Below are 15,794 nucleotides of genomic sequence, written 5' to 3' on the forward strand. Positions count from 1 at the left end.
GTTCTTGACCCCATACCTTATTGGTTTATCAGAGCCATTGTCCATCTCATGGGACAACACCACATGGAGAGACGTCACACATACCTGTTCTTTAGATAGGTCGAAAGGAACTAACAGCTTTGAGCAATGCAACAATTGCTTTACTCTGTTGAAAGCTTCCTCCTGGGGAGCCCACCAAGACCAACGATGGTGGTTCTTCAGCAAAATATGCAAAGGGCCCAGCACCTTCGATATATTTTGTAAAAATATTCCATTGTAGCTTATCATCCCCAAGAACGATTTAAGTTCAGTTGTGTTTGCTGGGGCAGCCACCTCCTTTAGCGCCTTGACTTCTTCTTCATAAGGTGATGTGGTCTGAGCAGCGCCTTGTTTAAGTGAACTGGGTCAATGTCGATCCTGACCGTGCCATCTTTCTTTACTGCAGCCACCATTACTGTTTAAAGTTTATTTATTAGATGTCACAAGTAGGCTTACATTAACATTGCAATGAAGTTATTGTGAAAATCTCTAGTTGCCACACTCCGGCGCCTGTTCGGGTACAATGAGGCAGAATTTAACATGGCCAATGCACCTAACCAGCATGTCTTTCGGACTGTGGGAGGAAACCGGAGCACCCGGAGGAAACCCACGCAGACATGGTGAGAACGTGCAGACTCCACACAGAGAGTCTACTGAAACCCATTTGTGACATTAATGTCCCTTTAAGAGATTTTTAAAAAAATCTTGATCTCTGCAGCTCTCACAGTCAGTGTTTCTCAGCTCACAGCCTTAGGTGATGTCATTATTGGGAAGAAGAAAATGTGTGCCAGTCAGGTGACAAGAATTTTAAAAAATTTTGTTTTGGCTGCAGTGTTAGAAGCATCAGTAAAATAAGTCTCTCACTCTGTTTTTATTTTGAAAGTTTTACCAGTTAGCTGAAAGCACAGCTTATTGCCATCCTGCAGTAAAACAATCTGTGTTTTGGTGTTTTTGGGGAGCTGATGACTACAAGTTGCTCTGAGTTTTCAAGATCATTTGAAATCAGCATTTAACCCAGGGAACTGGATTCCAGTATCTTAGTCTATGCAGTGATAAATCTGTTTAAACGGTTTTGTTTATTGGATATTGATTTTGATTGGAACATCTGATATATATTGATTAAGAGTTATTCATTATAGTGGTTGTTTTGTTTCTTGTTTGTAATTGATAAAAGTTCTTGCTAATTTGATTACCATACACCTTTACTATATTCTTAAATAAACTTTGTTGATTAAAGCTCCCTAGTGGGTCACTTGAATTATACTTGAAGTGAAACATCTCATGCATATCCTAGCCAAATTCAAGATGCAAAACTTATGGTTCAGGTGGTCTCCATACAGCACTTTGGAGTATCTAACCTGAACCTTAACACATTATGTGACCTCATTGGTAGGAGTTATGACACCAAGTGCTGTCATCTGATGTAGTTCATTGACTACTTTCTGCTTCATGGCTACTGGTACTCTTCTTGGAGCACAGACTGTTGGTGGTACCAAGTCATCTAGTCTCATGTGGTATACAAGTGATAGTTTACCAATGACCACACAGTTGAAGAGTTCTCTGTATGTTAACATTTCTGGGTCCTGGTGTTATAAAGCATGCACTTCTGGATCAAGAACTAATTATGACCTTGCATTCTGTTGAACTATATGAGACTTGAAACTGCTCTGTGTGTGGTGGAGAGTAGCTACACCTCCAGTCATGAGGTCTGCCTGGGTGCTGGGGTCTGATGCTGCACAGTTCTACTTTGCTCCAATATCAACCTTTACCTTCAGTCCTGCATTACTGCAAATCACGTTGAGGATGACAAAGATCTCACCCTTTTCTGTGACAGTGTCGACACTCACATAATAGAGTGTTGTTGGAGGCTCTGTAGCTTTGCTGCTTTGGCTGAACTCCAGTTCATTCACCTTACTGACACTCCTACTGTGGAGGACTGACCTGCTGCCATGTTGCTGATGGCAGACGAAAGCTGCTGTGGTTTTGATCTGCGGCATTTAACAAAGTGATTCCATTTCCCATATTTGTTGCATCTTTTACCATTTGCAAACCAGGCTGTTGTGTTCTGAGGGTGCACACTGCAGTTGGAGCAGGGTGCAAGTTGTACTGTGAATACTTCCGTTTCCCACCTAAAATAGCTGCTTCTTTGTTCTGATTGTTTGTTTAACATGCAGATACTAATGGCTATTTGTAACGTTAGGTCTTTCTCGCGCAGCAACTTCTTGCAAACTAACTTGTCGTGAATTTCACAAACTATTCGACCCCTGATTAATTCATTAGCGAGATCTCCAAACGCACCTTTCTTTGCCAAGATCTCCAGATGGCCATGTAAGATTGTATTGATTCATCTGCTCTTTGGTTTGTTGAATTAATACATGTCTGTTGAGGATTATATTTTTTACCAGAAGACAGATATTCTACATTTTTTTAGAATTATCTCAAGGTCTTCTTTTTCCTCCTCCATCTGGAAAACAAATGACTCAAATCACTCGATGGCCATAGTGCCTGCTAGGTTTGGCAAGGTGTAAGTCTGTACCATTTTTGACTGGTCAGACAATGCAGCACTGCAGTACGCATGCCACTCCTTCATGAACTTTCCCCTACTATCTGCAGTATTCTCACCAAAACTGAGTGGGTCATTTCGGCAAAGTCCTTGTGCCATATTGCTCCTGACACTATGTAAATGTGCTGGTTTCCTGAAGCACTGACAACAACAACTTAGAACAAAGAGTCGTTTATTCACAAGTTTAGAAATTACATCATGCTTGTGCTCTGCCTGCGCTCACCGGGGTAACTTCCGTCCCCCTGCTATGTGACCTCTTTTGTCACCGCATCATCACATGATCACTCGGTCTACAGAAAGGTTTTGTTTTTCTCTGTAATTTTAACATGCCCGAGGGTTCAAAGGTTTTTAATTCGTCACTGCTGCAGACTGCAAATTTCTGTCTTTTGTTTCTTGTTCAGTTTGGCAATGATTTTATTGAATCTGAGTGAGTATGTTCGAGGGGTCAAATAGTCTATTCCTGCTCCTATTTTGTATGTTTGCATGTTCAGAATTTTGGATAAATCTGAAAATAGTGTTTCAATGAACCTGTGTCCCATTCCCTTTGTTCTCTATCTACTCATAGAAATCTTTGTTTCGGGGGTGGCATGTGGGGCTGGTGAGGGGTATGGACAGATTTTATTTTTGAATCTCTCTGTTGGCTTTTCAGGTGTTTTGTGTTGGCAATGTTAAATTTTCCTTCCACCGTCTATCTAACTTCCTGAATGTGCCATTTCTTTCCTCCCCTTCAGTATGACCACAGTAGATGCTTGGGGCAAGCTGATGAGAACTTAGAGCGAGGCAACTGGGCCTTGAAAGCTGACTACTTGCTCTCAATGATTGGCTGTACTGTAGGACTGGGCAACGTCTGGAGATTCCCTTTCTTGGTTTACAAAAATGGTGGAGGTACAGTAGCGAATTGAAATATAAGGAAGAGAAAGGCAGATAATAAGGGGAAATAATTGATTGATTTATAAAGGAGACACATGAACAAGATCCTGCTGGGAGATGGTGGTATAATGGTAATGTCATTGGATTAGTAAACCAGAGGCTCAGGCTAATGATTTGGGAGCATGGGTTCAAATCCCATCATGGCAATTGGTGGAATTTGAACTCAATTAATTAGTCTAAAAACTCTGGACTTGAAAGTTTGTCTCATGTGATCATGAAATGATCAAAAGTAAAATTGTATCTGGATCACTAACTTCCCTTTAGGGAAGCAGTTCTACTCTTCTGACATGGTCAGGCCTACATGTGTGACTCTAGACTCATGGTAAATGACTCATAACAACTCTCAAGGGCAATTAGGGATGGCCAGTTACACATATGTCTGATGAACAATTTAAAAAAAGCTTGTTGAACTGAGACAAAATAAGGCTGAAAAATGTTCGCAGAGGAATGACGGGTGGGACTTAAGAAGCAGGAGGATTAATGTAACTGTTGGGCCACTTAGAATTGTACAGTGAATCTACCTTAGTACCATTCCTATTGTTTGCCTGAAGTATTCACTCTTTGTAATGGCTGAGCAATGATATCTGTGTGAACCTGAATTGAGACTGTTTTATCCTGAGGTGGAATTTTCCATCATTGTGCTAGATTTAATACATAGAAGCATTGAAAATGTAGCTTCTATTCCAGCATCTGATGTGCAATATAATTCTAGCTGAAGCACAGTTTCTTTGTGTTGGCTGCCTCCAACAATCTAACAAGGTGAGCAATCTTTCATGGGACATGGGTGTCACCGGCTGGGCCAGCATTTATTGCCCTTCCTTAATTGTCCTGGAACTGATTGGCTTGCTAGATCATTTAAGAGTCATCTACATTGTTGTGGATCTGGAGTCACGTGTAGGCCAGATTGTGTCAGAATAGCAAATTTCCTTCCCTAATGGGACATTAGTAAACCAGAAAAGTTTTTTCTTTTGATAGTGGTGGGATTTGAACCTCGGTTCTCTAGATTAATAATCCAATTATTAATCCAGCCACCATCTTCCCTAATTCAAATTCCACTCCAGAAACTTGAGTACAAGATTTAGGTTGACACTCCAGTGTAGTACTGAGAGAGTGCTGCACTGCCAGAGGTGCTGCCTTTCAAATGAAGCAAATTACTTGGTCACTGCCACATTTCTGTTTGAACGTACTTGCTGTCCACAGATTGGCTGCCTTTTTCTTGCATTAATGATTTGTTCTGTCACTGCGACAGATGAGTGTTTGGCCAGTTTGAAAAGAAGACTGGTTTAGCGTCTAGGTTGGAGCTGTCTCATATGACATGAAGCCAAGTCTCGATTTGCCTAACAGATTGCAAATACTGCATATGAAATCTGTATTGAAGGGATGGATGGAGGCATTGGCCTTGTGCCATACTCATTTGTCCTGAAGGCACTTGACTATTCTCCTCAAAAATTAAAATGCTTTGATAACAGAGAATGATAGTGTCATAGCGTTTTACATGATGGAAAGAAGCCCTTCAGCCCATTGTGCCTACGCCAGCCATCAAGCACCTATCTATACTAACCCCGTTTTCCAGCACTTGGTCTGTAGTCTTGCATGCTATGGCATTTCAAGTGGTCATGTAAATACTACTTAAATGTTTTGAGGGGTCCCACCTCTACCATTCTTTCAGGCAGTGAGTTTCAGATTCTCACCACCCTCTGGACGAAAAGATTTTCTTCACATCTCCTGCTCCATAACTTAAATCTACACCCCCTGGTTATTGACCCATTTGCTAACCTCCACTTTTTTTTTCTCTTATGAGGATCAAAGCCTTGGATTACAGGATTTCTCCATTTGGGGCTGTCCAAGGTTGATTTTTTTCCAATATATTGGAATCCAGTTTACAAGCTGTCAGATTGTCTTTCTGTCTAAGTTTGGGATGTCCTGTAGTGCAGGTTCCATGTTCAGCTTGCTGTAGATATTGCCTTTGGTAGGTGGGAATCCTCCATGTGAATCATAAGACGACCCAGTGAAGCTGAGCTCTGATGACATGCTCTCAATGCCAAGTATGCAGCACTTTGCAAGGACCAAGCTGTTGGGGATTTGGTCCTCCATTACAACAGTGACTACATCTTGAAAGTACTTCATTGGTTGTGAAACATTTTTGGACATCCTGAGATCATGCAAGATACTGTATAAGTGAAAGTCTTTCTCTTGACACAGAGCTCGGTTATTGCGTGTGATGCTGCAGGATATGAGCCTAAATGTTCAGAGTGGTTGGTTATCTTTATGCATTTTGCTCTAAGTTGTGAAATTGTGGAATAGTATGGACCTGCCTTTCAGTGACCAACAAGGGGAGTGCAAGATTTTGATGAAAAATGCCAACTCAAACATCTTGACCCTTGCTGGTTCATCCCTTGGCAGAATTTTCAGATATAGCACATTTGTTGCTCATGACGCACTAATTGGGAGTGCCAAAGCTTTGATATCAGGTGCCAGCAGCCAGGAAAGGGCTGCTGACAATCTTTGTGCATAGCACAATTTCCTTAAAGGGGAATGGGGAGGACGGGGGCATTGGAAAGGAGTGAGCAGCCAGTGAGCAGCTAGCAGAGGGTAACGGGCAGAAGCTTGTTATTTTTTAACCGGCAGTATTCTATCCCTTTCCCATTCCCTTTCCCGATTCCCTTTCCCGCAAGAAACTACAAAGGGTTGTGAACATAGCCCAGTCCATCACTCAAACCAGCCTCCCATCCATTGACTCTATTTGACTGTATTTACACTTCCTTCTGTATCAGGAAAGCAGCCAGCACAATCAGGAACCCCACATAGCCCGGACATATTCTCTTCCACTTTCTTCCATTGGGAAAAAGACACAAAAGTCTGAGATCATGTACCAAATGACTCAAGAACAGCTTCCTCCTTGCTGCCATCAAATCTTTGAATGGTCCTGTCACATATTAAACCGAACTTTCGCTTCACCCTATCGGTAACTGTAGCACTATATTCTGCACCCTATCCCTTCTTTCTTCACCATGAACTCTATAAACATTATGTTTTGTCTGTATGACACGCAAAAAGCAATACTTTTCACTGTATCGCAATACATGTGACAATAACAAGTCAATTCAATTCAAAATGGAAGTAACATTTGGACCACACAAGTTCCAGTAACGAGATCAGTCGTTGATGGGGGACATAAATGCATAATTGTATCTACACTACGTATAACAATGTGTTAACTGTCGATGTCCGTCCTTGTCTACTCTATGTATAACGATGTGCAAACGGCTAATGTCTGTACTTGTCTATTATTTGAAAATGTATAAAAGATGCTCAACTGCCATTTTAAAGTTGAGAAGGTGACTGCGCGCACTGCGGAGAGCCCAACGCTTCTCCCAAAGCTTTGTCCGATAAAACTGCGTGTTGAATCTTTAGATCTGACTCCGACCAAACGAGGATCAACAGCATTGCCATAATTGAATCCTTCACTATCAATTTCCTGGCGGTTCCCATTGACCAGAAACTGACCTGGACTAACCATCTGAATACTGTAACAAGAGCAGGTCAGAGGTTAGGAATATTGCAGTGAGTAACTCACCTCTTGACTGCAAACCACCACCCCCCGCCGCCACCCCCAGCCATTGCATTTAAGACTCTGGTTTCCGGCTCAAAACTCTAACTCAAATGGAATATTTAATTCCAGCATGTTATGATCACTCTTCCCTGGAGGATTATTTACACTAAGATAAACTACTGATCCTTTTTCATTACACACTATGAGGTTTAAAAAAGCCTGATTGGTTCCACAACATATTGTTCTAAGAAATTCTGCTGAAACCACTCTATAAATTTATTCTCTTTGATACCATTGCCAATTTGATTTTTCCGATCTATATGAAGACTAAAAGCACTAATTGAAGTACTTTCTTACAAGCCCCATTACTTCTTGATTTAAACTCTGCCCTACATTGTAGTTGCTGTTAAGGGGCTTATAAATGACACCTACCAGTGACACATTTACATTCTTTTTTTCCCATTTCACCCTAAAGTGATTCCACATCTTCATCTGTTTGCCCAAGATAATTTTTCACTACTGTGCTGTTGGAGTAAAATCAAAATTAAAGGATACAAAATGGTTACCTGGCACAAAATGGACTCTGAGAAAAGATATTAAGATGTGCTGACTTAGGCACAGACATTGCACAGTGAGTTAAAATCTGTTAGTGTCTAAATTGCTGCAGGAAACAGATCAGACCTTGAGGCACCTTAGCTTGAGATAAAGCAGAACCAAAACAATGAGTTTTGATAACGAGATCAGTCGTTGATGGGGGACATAAATGCATAAATGTATCTACACTACGTATAACGATGTGTTAACTGCTGATGTCCATCCTTGTCTACTCTATGTATAACGACGTGCTAATGGCTAATGTCTGTACTTGTCTATTATTTGAAAATGTATAAAAGATGCTCAACTGCCATTTTAAAGTTGAGAAGGTGACTGCGCGCACTGCGGAGAGCCCAGCGCTTCTCCCAAAGCTTTGTCCAATAAAACTGCGTGTTGAATCTTTAGATCTGACTCCGAGTGGTGATTTTCCCACAACAGTGCTAATTTCTCCTTTATTAATGAAGCACCATGCCTTTGTTTCTTTTCTATCATTTTGAAATATCATATGCCCTTTTCTATTTACTTCCCAGACTTGGTCACCTTGCAACCACGAGTGGCGGGCGGGGGTGGGGGGGGAAGGGGGGAGGTGGGGATGCAGGGTTAGGGTGAGTGGGTAATCAGGGCTTGGTAAGTCACTGAGTTCTAAACAGAACTAACACTGCCACTCCGACAGGAATAAATTTTGTTTTGTGACCAAGAATTCAAAAGGAAACAGATTGTATTCAATATAAGAGATACTGTTAAATGGGGAATATTTTAAAAGTGAATGTTTTTTAAGTGTTCAGATCTTTGTAAAGGAATATTACTTTGATATTAGGGAAGCTAATTTAGATTCAAATCTTATTTAAAGGAGTTATTGGAACATTGATTATTGACGTCAATTGAATCACTACAGTTTGAAGAAAATTGGGTAATTACCTTAAATATAAGTAAATTGCATGGATAATGAATAAGAATATTAGATTAGAATAGAGAGATCTGGGCCTGAATTTTTCAGATGATGGGGCCTCTATCCCCTTCATCTGGAGTGTTGGCAGGGGAGCGCATCTCCCTTTGACACCCATGCTACCATTTTACACTCAAATGAATACTGATTGGCAACAGGCAGGTCTTCTGTCAGCACCTGGAAGGAAGTCCCACCTTCGAGAGCCGATGGCCAATCAGATTGGTTGACAGCGCTCCAGCCCATCCAGACACAGTGCAGCAGTGGCTGGAAGTGGTGCTGCAGCGCCATGCCTGGGACAAAGTGCAGGGAGCCAGTGTGAGGTGTCCCTCAGAGGGGAGGGTAGGGGATGTCCTGGGAGGTCACGAGTGACGGGTGGGGGTGGGGGGGGGTGATGGGGGGAGGTGGGGATGCAGGGTTAGGGTGAGTGGGTAATCAGGGCTTATGCCAGGGAGTTGAGGGATGTTCCAGAAGTGACCAGTCTGTGAGGGAATTGCGCTCCCAGTCAGAATAGGGATTCTGATTGAGGCATCATCCACGCCCACCCACTTCCTGTCCGAGATCGAAGATAGCACTTTTTTTGATTTCCCACCCTCAGTTATCCAGTGTTCACCAGCCAGAAAGTGAAGGCTGGATGGGATAAAGGCCAGCCATTTAAGGGCCTAAATGAGGGGTAATGGTGGTTTTCCTGCCTGAGGCCCTGCTCAACCCACCGTAAATTTGTGTCTGGGTCAGGGCAGATGGGGACCTGGAGGGAATCTCATCCATGAAATTTCAAACTTCCCCCTCCATTCCTTCCACCTCAAAATGCACCAGGAAGGAGAGTAAAATTCAGGCCCTGGTATAGAGAACAGGGACAATGCATCAAATGATCTTTTCCTATGATTGCTTTTACATGACTTCATTTTATCATCTATCAGATTCTATGTGCCGTTTTGAACATCCAGCTGATAGTTATGAAAATAGTGAAGCCTGCAGAACTGATGTAAATTGGAGCCAAACTGAGCAATATTGGGAGTAAGTATAAACTCTGCAGGGAGCAGCAATCATAGCTATTAGTGAAACTGAAAATGTTCAATCCATTGTTTGCTAGTTTGATGCGACTGCAATACTTGGGCAGAGATTTGAGTGGAGAGGGCTGATTCCTGTATTGTGGGCTATTCTAGCATGGTGGGGGTGGTTTTCTGGATGATCATGGTGTCATTGTTGGACCCAATCTATTCTTGGCCTAAACTCCTTCCAACACATACTGTTATCAATGAGCTGCCAGTATAAGACACAATCCCCAACAGCCAACTTGGATATCAGTGGCCGGGGAATTTGGCAGTGTGGCCAAAATTTCAGGGACAGCAGTGGCACCATCAGAGCAGTGGGTTTCTTGTGATTACGTTAAAAGCAGTAAATAAATTAAATTCCCAAGACGAGGGTTGCAGGGGGTCCAACAGCCCCTTCCCATTTTAAAGCAGCTGTGGCTGGTGGGATACAGCGGGGAGGGATGGGGTTGGGGTGATGGGTCAGTCCTCCAATTGCATCATGTAAGCCCAGCTGCCATTTAAGGATGAGCCTCCCAAGTGGTTGCGATTGGAGTTGAGATGAGATTGCAGTCAAAAATCAGGACTGATGCCCACTTAGCGCATTGTCCTATTCCCAACACCGCCTCATTTACAAGTGGAAAATCACCCTTTTAAATTGGGTACAGGAAGATCCCAGGCTGGCTGTTATTATCCTGCTGAAACTTTCAAAGCCAATGGTTTGTGACACTGCAGTTATTTAAATAGTGTAGCAAGGTGGCTGCGGGGATAATGGCCTCATTGTTTTGATTTCCCGAGATTCCAGAAATTATCCCCATGGATTGGAAGGTTAAAAATATAACTGGTATTCACCTTAAGGGAATTGACAATGAGGCACTTAGAAAATCACAATATGATTTGTTAGAGTCAACAGCTTTATAACATGGAAGTTATGTTTAATAAACCTGTTATAGTTGATTGAGGGTATAACTGACAAGATGGATAAGGAGGTACCAGTGGATGTTTATATTTAGATTCTCAAAAGGCCTTCGATAAGCTTCCACATGATAGGACATTGCAAAAAATTTAGGACTCGAGGGATTAGAGGTATTATACTAGCATGGATTGAGGATTGTTTAATGGGCAGACAACAGACAGTAGGGATAAATAGGCTATCTTTGAATGGATAGGCAGACTAGACATGTGCTGCAAAAATCAGTACTTGGGCATCAGCTATTTATGATCTATGTTAATAACTTAGATTAAAGGATCAAGTTTAATGACAATGCAAAGTTAGGTGAGAATATAATTTGCAAGAAGGATGCAGAGAGCCTACAAAAGGATGTAGACAGGTTAAGTGAGTGGACAAGAAGATTATTCCCTTCGGTAAAAAGATTAGGGAACAGATTTTTTTAAGTTGGTGAGTAGCTAATAAATGTAATGGATATCTAAGAAATAAATACCATGGTCACTTCCTGCAGAGCACACACAGCATTCTGGGAAGAGGAGAATGCAAGTAGGGGCATTCCCAGGATAAACTGGAAGGCTCTAGTTTAGCGAAATCCTGAGACCAGGGCCTAACACAATTAATGAGATAAAAGCAAATTACTGCGGATACTGGAATCTGACACAAAAACAGAAAATGCTGGAAAATCTCAGCAGGTCTGACAGCATCTATGGAGAGAGAATAAAGCTAACGTTTCGAGTCAGGATGACCCTTCGTCAGAGCTGATGATAAGGGAAATATTGACTAGGCCTAGATCCTGAATTTAGGAAGCGGATTTGCATATCACTCATCAAAAATCAGATGTTCTGCTACACACTGAGCCCTGAAGAAATGCTAATTAAAGGGCCATTTGCTGGTGGTGTTTTTGTAGTATGTTTGCTGAGATATCCTTGATAGGAACATTCTCCTGAAGGTTGCCCATCAGATCCTTCATCTGTGGTGGTTTTTGGGAGGAAAGCAGCAGTTCCAGCGTCATGCCATCTGCAACCTTTATTTCCTGTCACATCTGAAGGATGAGGGTAAGGAGGAGTGGGCAGTGGCCACAATGCAGTCACTAACATCATGGCTTACCTCCACAGCACCAGATGCCACAGGCTCTATTGCTGATATCCTTGAGAAGGTTGAGAGGTTGAAGATGTGCCAACGCTGCATCAGTTCTCCGGCTCTTCCTTTTATTGTGGGCAGCCTTCCCCAACCAGAGCGAGGGCCAAATCTCAGTAATTGATTTCCACAGTGTTTGGGTGATGTGCCAGCCCCATTTGGATGTATGTGGAGGCAGTGAAAGGTGGGTTTGTGGCTGATGGTCGTTGTGTGGGTGTGAGTGACGTGGATAATGTGCATGTGAGTTCTGAGAGTTAGGAAATGGAGCCGGGGTAGAGATGGCGTTGTGGGACATTGAGCATTGTGGGAGCTTGGTGATGTGGTGTTTATGAAATGTGACATAAAGATGCACCTTGACCACATGTGTGATGTTATTAACCTTTTTCTGATGCCAGTTCCATGTCCTTGGGCCAAACGCTTGACATTCACCTGCTCCCACTTGTAGCTGGCAGAAATATTGGGCAGAATTTAAGATAGCAGCGCGGGTCTGTGTAGTGGATGCTGGTAGCATTGCCATTTGTTATGGAAGTAGATGGTTGAATGTAATTATGTGGCAGTTAAACAGCAGCTAGACATATCTGAAGTGGTGTAAATCTTTCTGCTTTGTTGTGCCTGCCACTGTGAAGATTCACTGTATGGCACAGAACACCAACCATCACCTGCATCATCAGTCATTACCCACGCCAACGCTCAGCTCACAACGTATAACAAGAGGCTCTTACCCGAGAACGATGCAGAGCAGACAGATGGTGTTGCCATGGTTAAGGGATGTCTCCCTGCAGGTTCTTGTCCAGACTGCATGGGAAGGGGCAGAAGGTCCCAATGGACAGCAAAAAGCGACCCACCACCAAAGCCTGGATGGAGATAGAGCAGAGGTTATAAACAGTGGACACCAGCAGCATACCCAGGTCTATTTGATTTGATTTATTATTGTCACATGTATTAACATACAGTGAAAAGTATTGTTTCTTGCGTGTATACAGACAGAGCATACCATTCATAGAGAAGGAAATGAGAGAATGCAGAATGTAGTGTTACAATCATAGCTAGGGTGTAGAGAAAGATCAACTTAATGCAAGGTAAGCCCATTCAAAAGTCTGACGGCAGCAGGGAAGACGCTGTTCTTGAGTTGGTTGGTACGTGACCTCAGACTTTTGTATCTTTTTCCCAACGGAAGAAGGTGGAAGAGAGAATGTCTGGAGCGCGTGGGATCCTTAATTATTCTGGCTGCTTTGCCGAGGCAGTAGAAAGTGTCGACAGAGTCAATGGATGGGAGGCTGGTCTAATGCCAGCAGTAGGTCAATGACCTCGACCACATTTAGAAAGTGAGTCTATGACGAGTGCGCTGTGGCTGCCAGTGGGCAGCATGCAATGGATCTCAGCATGGGGAGGGCTCAAAAGGTGAGTGAAAGAATCGTATGCTCCAGCAGCAGCGCCTCATATACAGCACGTTGGTACAAGCCTCAGAGTGTCAGCTTCCCTCAAGTCTGATGAGAGTGGCAGTGTGAAGGAGGCAAAACCATCCTGGGCTGGGGGATGCCAGGCGAGCAGAGGACCAAGTCGATTATTGTCTGCCTGCAGGAGAAATGGCCCTACAATGCAAAAAGGGAGGGCACAGGTGGGTGGAATGCCAGACCTGAGGTCTCTATGATACTCGCAGAGGTGGAAGTTATTGATCAGGCTGGTGAGCAGCCGGGAATTGAACCTGGGTCTTTGGCACTATGAGGCAGCAATGGTAATCACTCTGCTACCGTGCCGCCCTGAAGCTCGTGTCCACCTCTGGACAGAAATGAAACACATAACAGACCTGGATGGGAGCAGGGGAAAGGGAGCTAGACATCTAGCTTCAGGCTGAATAAGGGCCTCTGATATTGGCCACACAGTATCTGTGGGAGTTACAGTGTAGCTTAGGTGAACATCTGGTAAAGCTGCCAGAGGCTATGCACAATTGTGTGTAAACGATAGAGGAGTCCATCCAAGACATTAGTTGTGCCATGTCTCAGGTATGTGAGCACTTGGCCTCCCTCAGAGAAAGGTTGGCGACACTCATGGAGAGCTAGGTCCAGTAGAGTACTCAGTGTTTGCTGGGTATACTTACAGATCTTCTTACCATTGCTTGGGTCATGAGTTCTCTGAAGCAATGGCCAGCTAAGAGAGGGTCAGAATGCCTGGATTCCCCTTTGATGCACCTCCATCTCTGGTACACAATGGTGATGTGCATGAAGAAGGAGAAGGGACTGCAGCTTGTCATATCCAGGAGCTCGTCCCATGATACTCCCAAGGTGTGCAGTTGCTCCTCTTCCCCCACCACCAGCCATCTCCAGAGCTGTGATCGCCTTGCAGGAGCCCCTTACCAGGCCGGGTCCTTCCAGACCACCCAGATGATGGTTTCCAGGGTCACCTCTGACCACAGGGCATCATGATAAACAACTGCAGATATCAGGGTTATGGCTCAGAGCACTCAGAAGCGCATTAGAAAGGTAGGATAGATGCACTAGGGTGTCACGGGGTTGAAATATTTGATGTTACTTACTGTCCTTTATGTTTGATTAAATTGTGTCAGTTCATTTTTTCCTGCATCGTTTATTCGGTGGCTTCTGAGTGGCTCCCCCATTACCTGGACCATTATCTACCTGATTTTAGATGACCATGTTTGTGTATGGGCATTTTACTTGGACAGACAGGGGAGTGGACACAGGTAAATAATATGTCTGAAGACGTGGGTGTGGTGAACCATTGTTGGTTCCCACTAGGTAGTGCTGAGCCATGGTCTGGCCAGTACTATGAGTCTGTATATATGTTACTGTTGGGGTTAGGGTTGGGCTGTTCTACCTGTTAATATAGTTGTTATGGTACACCCCAGTCGGCTCCGCCTCCTGGGAGAGGTATAAAGGTCACTGCTCTGCCTGGTGACCCTTTAGTCTGGGATCGTGTACTGTATATGGTAGCTCTGTTATTGCTGTCAATAAAAGCCTTTATTTCCCGAGTACATCACGCCTCTCGTGTGTTATATTGCGCATCAGTGGGCAAGATGTGGCAGCCTGCCCTGGTAGATTGAGCCTTCCTGGGGCATATCCGCAGGTTTCTGATTCAGATGGCTAGTGTTGCTATTCTGCCTCCTCAGCCTCCTCGTCCACATCCTCCTCATCAGAAGAGGAGTGAAACTCTGGATGCAAGGCCCCTACCTCTCTGCTATGCGAGAGTGTGCAGAGTGCAGCAGGCGACCGTGATTCTGAAACTCTCACGGGGATATATTGCAGAGCTCTCCTTGTACAGTCCAGGCAAAAGAATCGCACCTTATACAGATGTATCGTCTATTTGGCAGTGGCCCAGACCAACTCCTGTACTGTTCTTCAGCTTTTGTGCGAAGGTTCCATGTCTTAAGAGGGTAACCTGTCACCAAGAATTCATACACCCAGGCATGTGAGGGGCTCAAACAACTGTTAGCACTTTCAGTGGTTTTGCATCAGTTAGATTTTTATGGACTGGAATCTGTCATGCCCCAATATGCCACAAACTTTTAATCAATACTTTTAAAAACTGCACACAAACAAGGTATTACAATGGAGGCTGTAAATTGTGTGACCTTTGGCATCTGAGAGAATATCCAGTTTTAAGTGAATACCTAATTAAATTTGGACACACAGCCATCTAGGGAATTAACACATTTCTTTCTTTAAGGATGGACCAACGTAAAAAAAACTTCCAGGTGTGATTCAATGACCTTTCCTGAAACAAATCGATGAGCCTATTATTAGAATGAATGGTTCTTTCTAATAAAAAGTCACTGACTGTCTCAAACTCTCAGGGATTAACCTGCAAAGCAGCTAGTGGAATCACCATGAACACCACCCCTATATTTGGAAAGGACTTGGAACTTGTGAAAGTTGCATGGTGAAACAGCCATTTTTTTGTCTGTTTTTAAAAATCAGTGCAAGGTGTTTGCAGACAGGACCACCAAGGTCCTTGATATAATCGTTTCAGGCAATCTGTGAATCAGTCATGAGGTAAACTGAGAGACATTAAGAAGCTGAGTTGCGTAATCTGTTCCTGTTTAAATTCACCTGAGAACCAAT

At 43.4% G+C, this 15,794-nt stretch overlaps 1 long non-coding RNA gene across 1 annotated transcript in view; it reads right to left on the reverse strand.

The window, feature by feature from the left end:
* Window positions 1-15,794, reverse strand: part of LOC144492812 (uncharacterized) — a 74,562-nt gene that overhangs the window by 24,120 nt on the left and 34,648 nt on the right. The window contains exon 2 of the long non-coding RNA XR_013497640.1: window positions 12,441-12,572. This is a non-coding gene — a long non-coding RNA (uncharacterized LOC144492812). The remainder of the gene's footprint in view (window positions 1-12,440; window positions 12,573-15,794) is intronic.

Source organism: Mustelus asterias, chromosome 4, assembly GCF_964213995.1.
Source record: "Mustelus asterias chromosome 4, sMusAst1.hap1.1, whole genome shotgun sequence".
Lineage (NCBI taxonomy): Eukaryota > Metazoa > Chordata > Chondrichthyes > Carcharhiniformes > Triakidae > Mustelus > Mustelus asterias.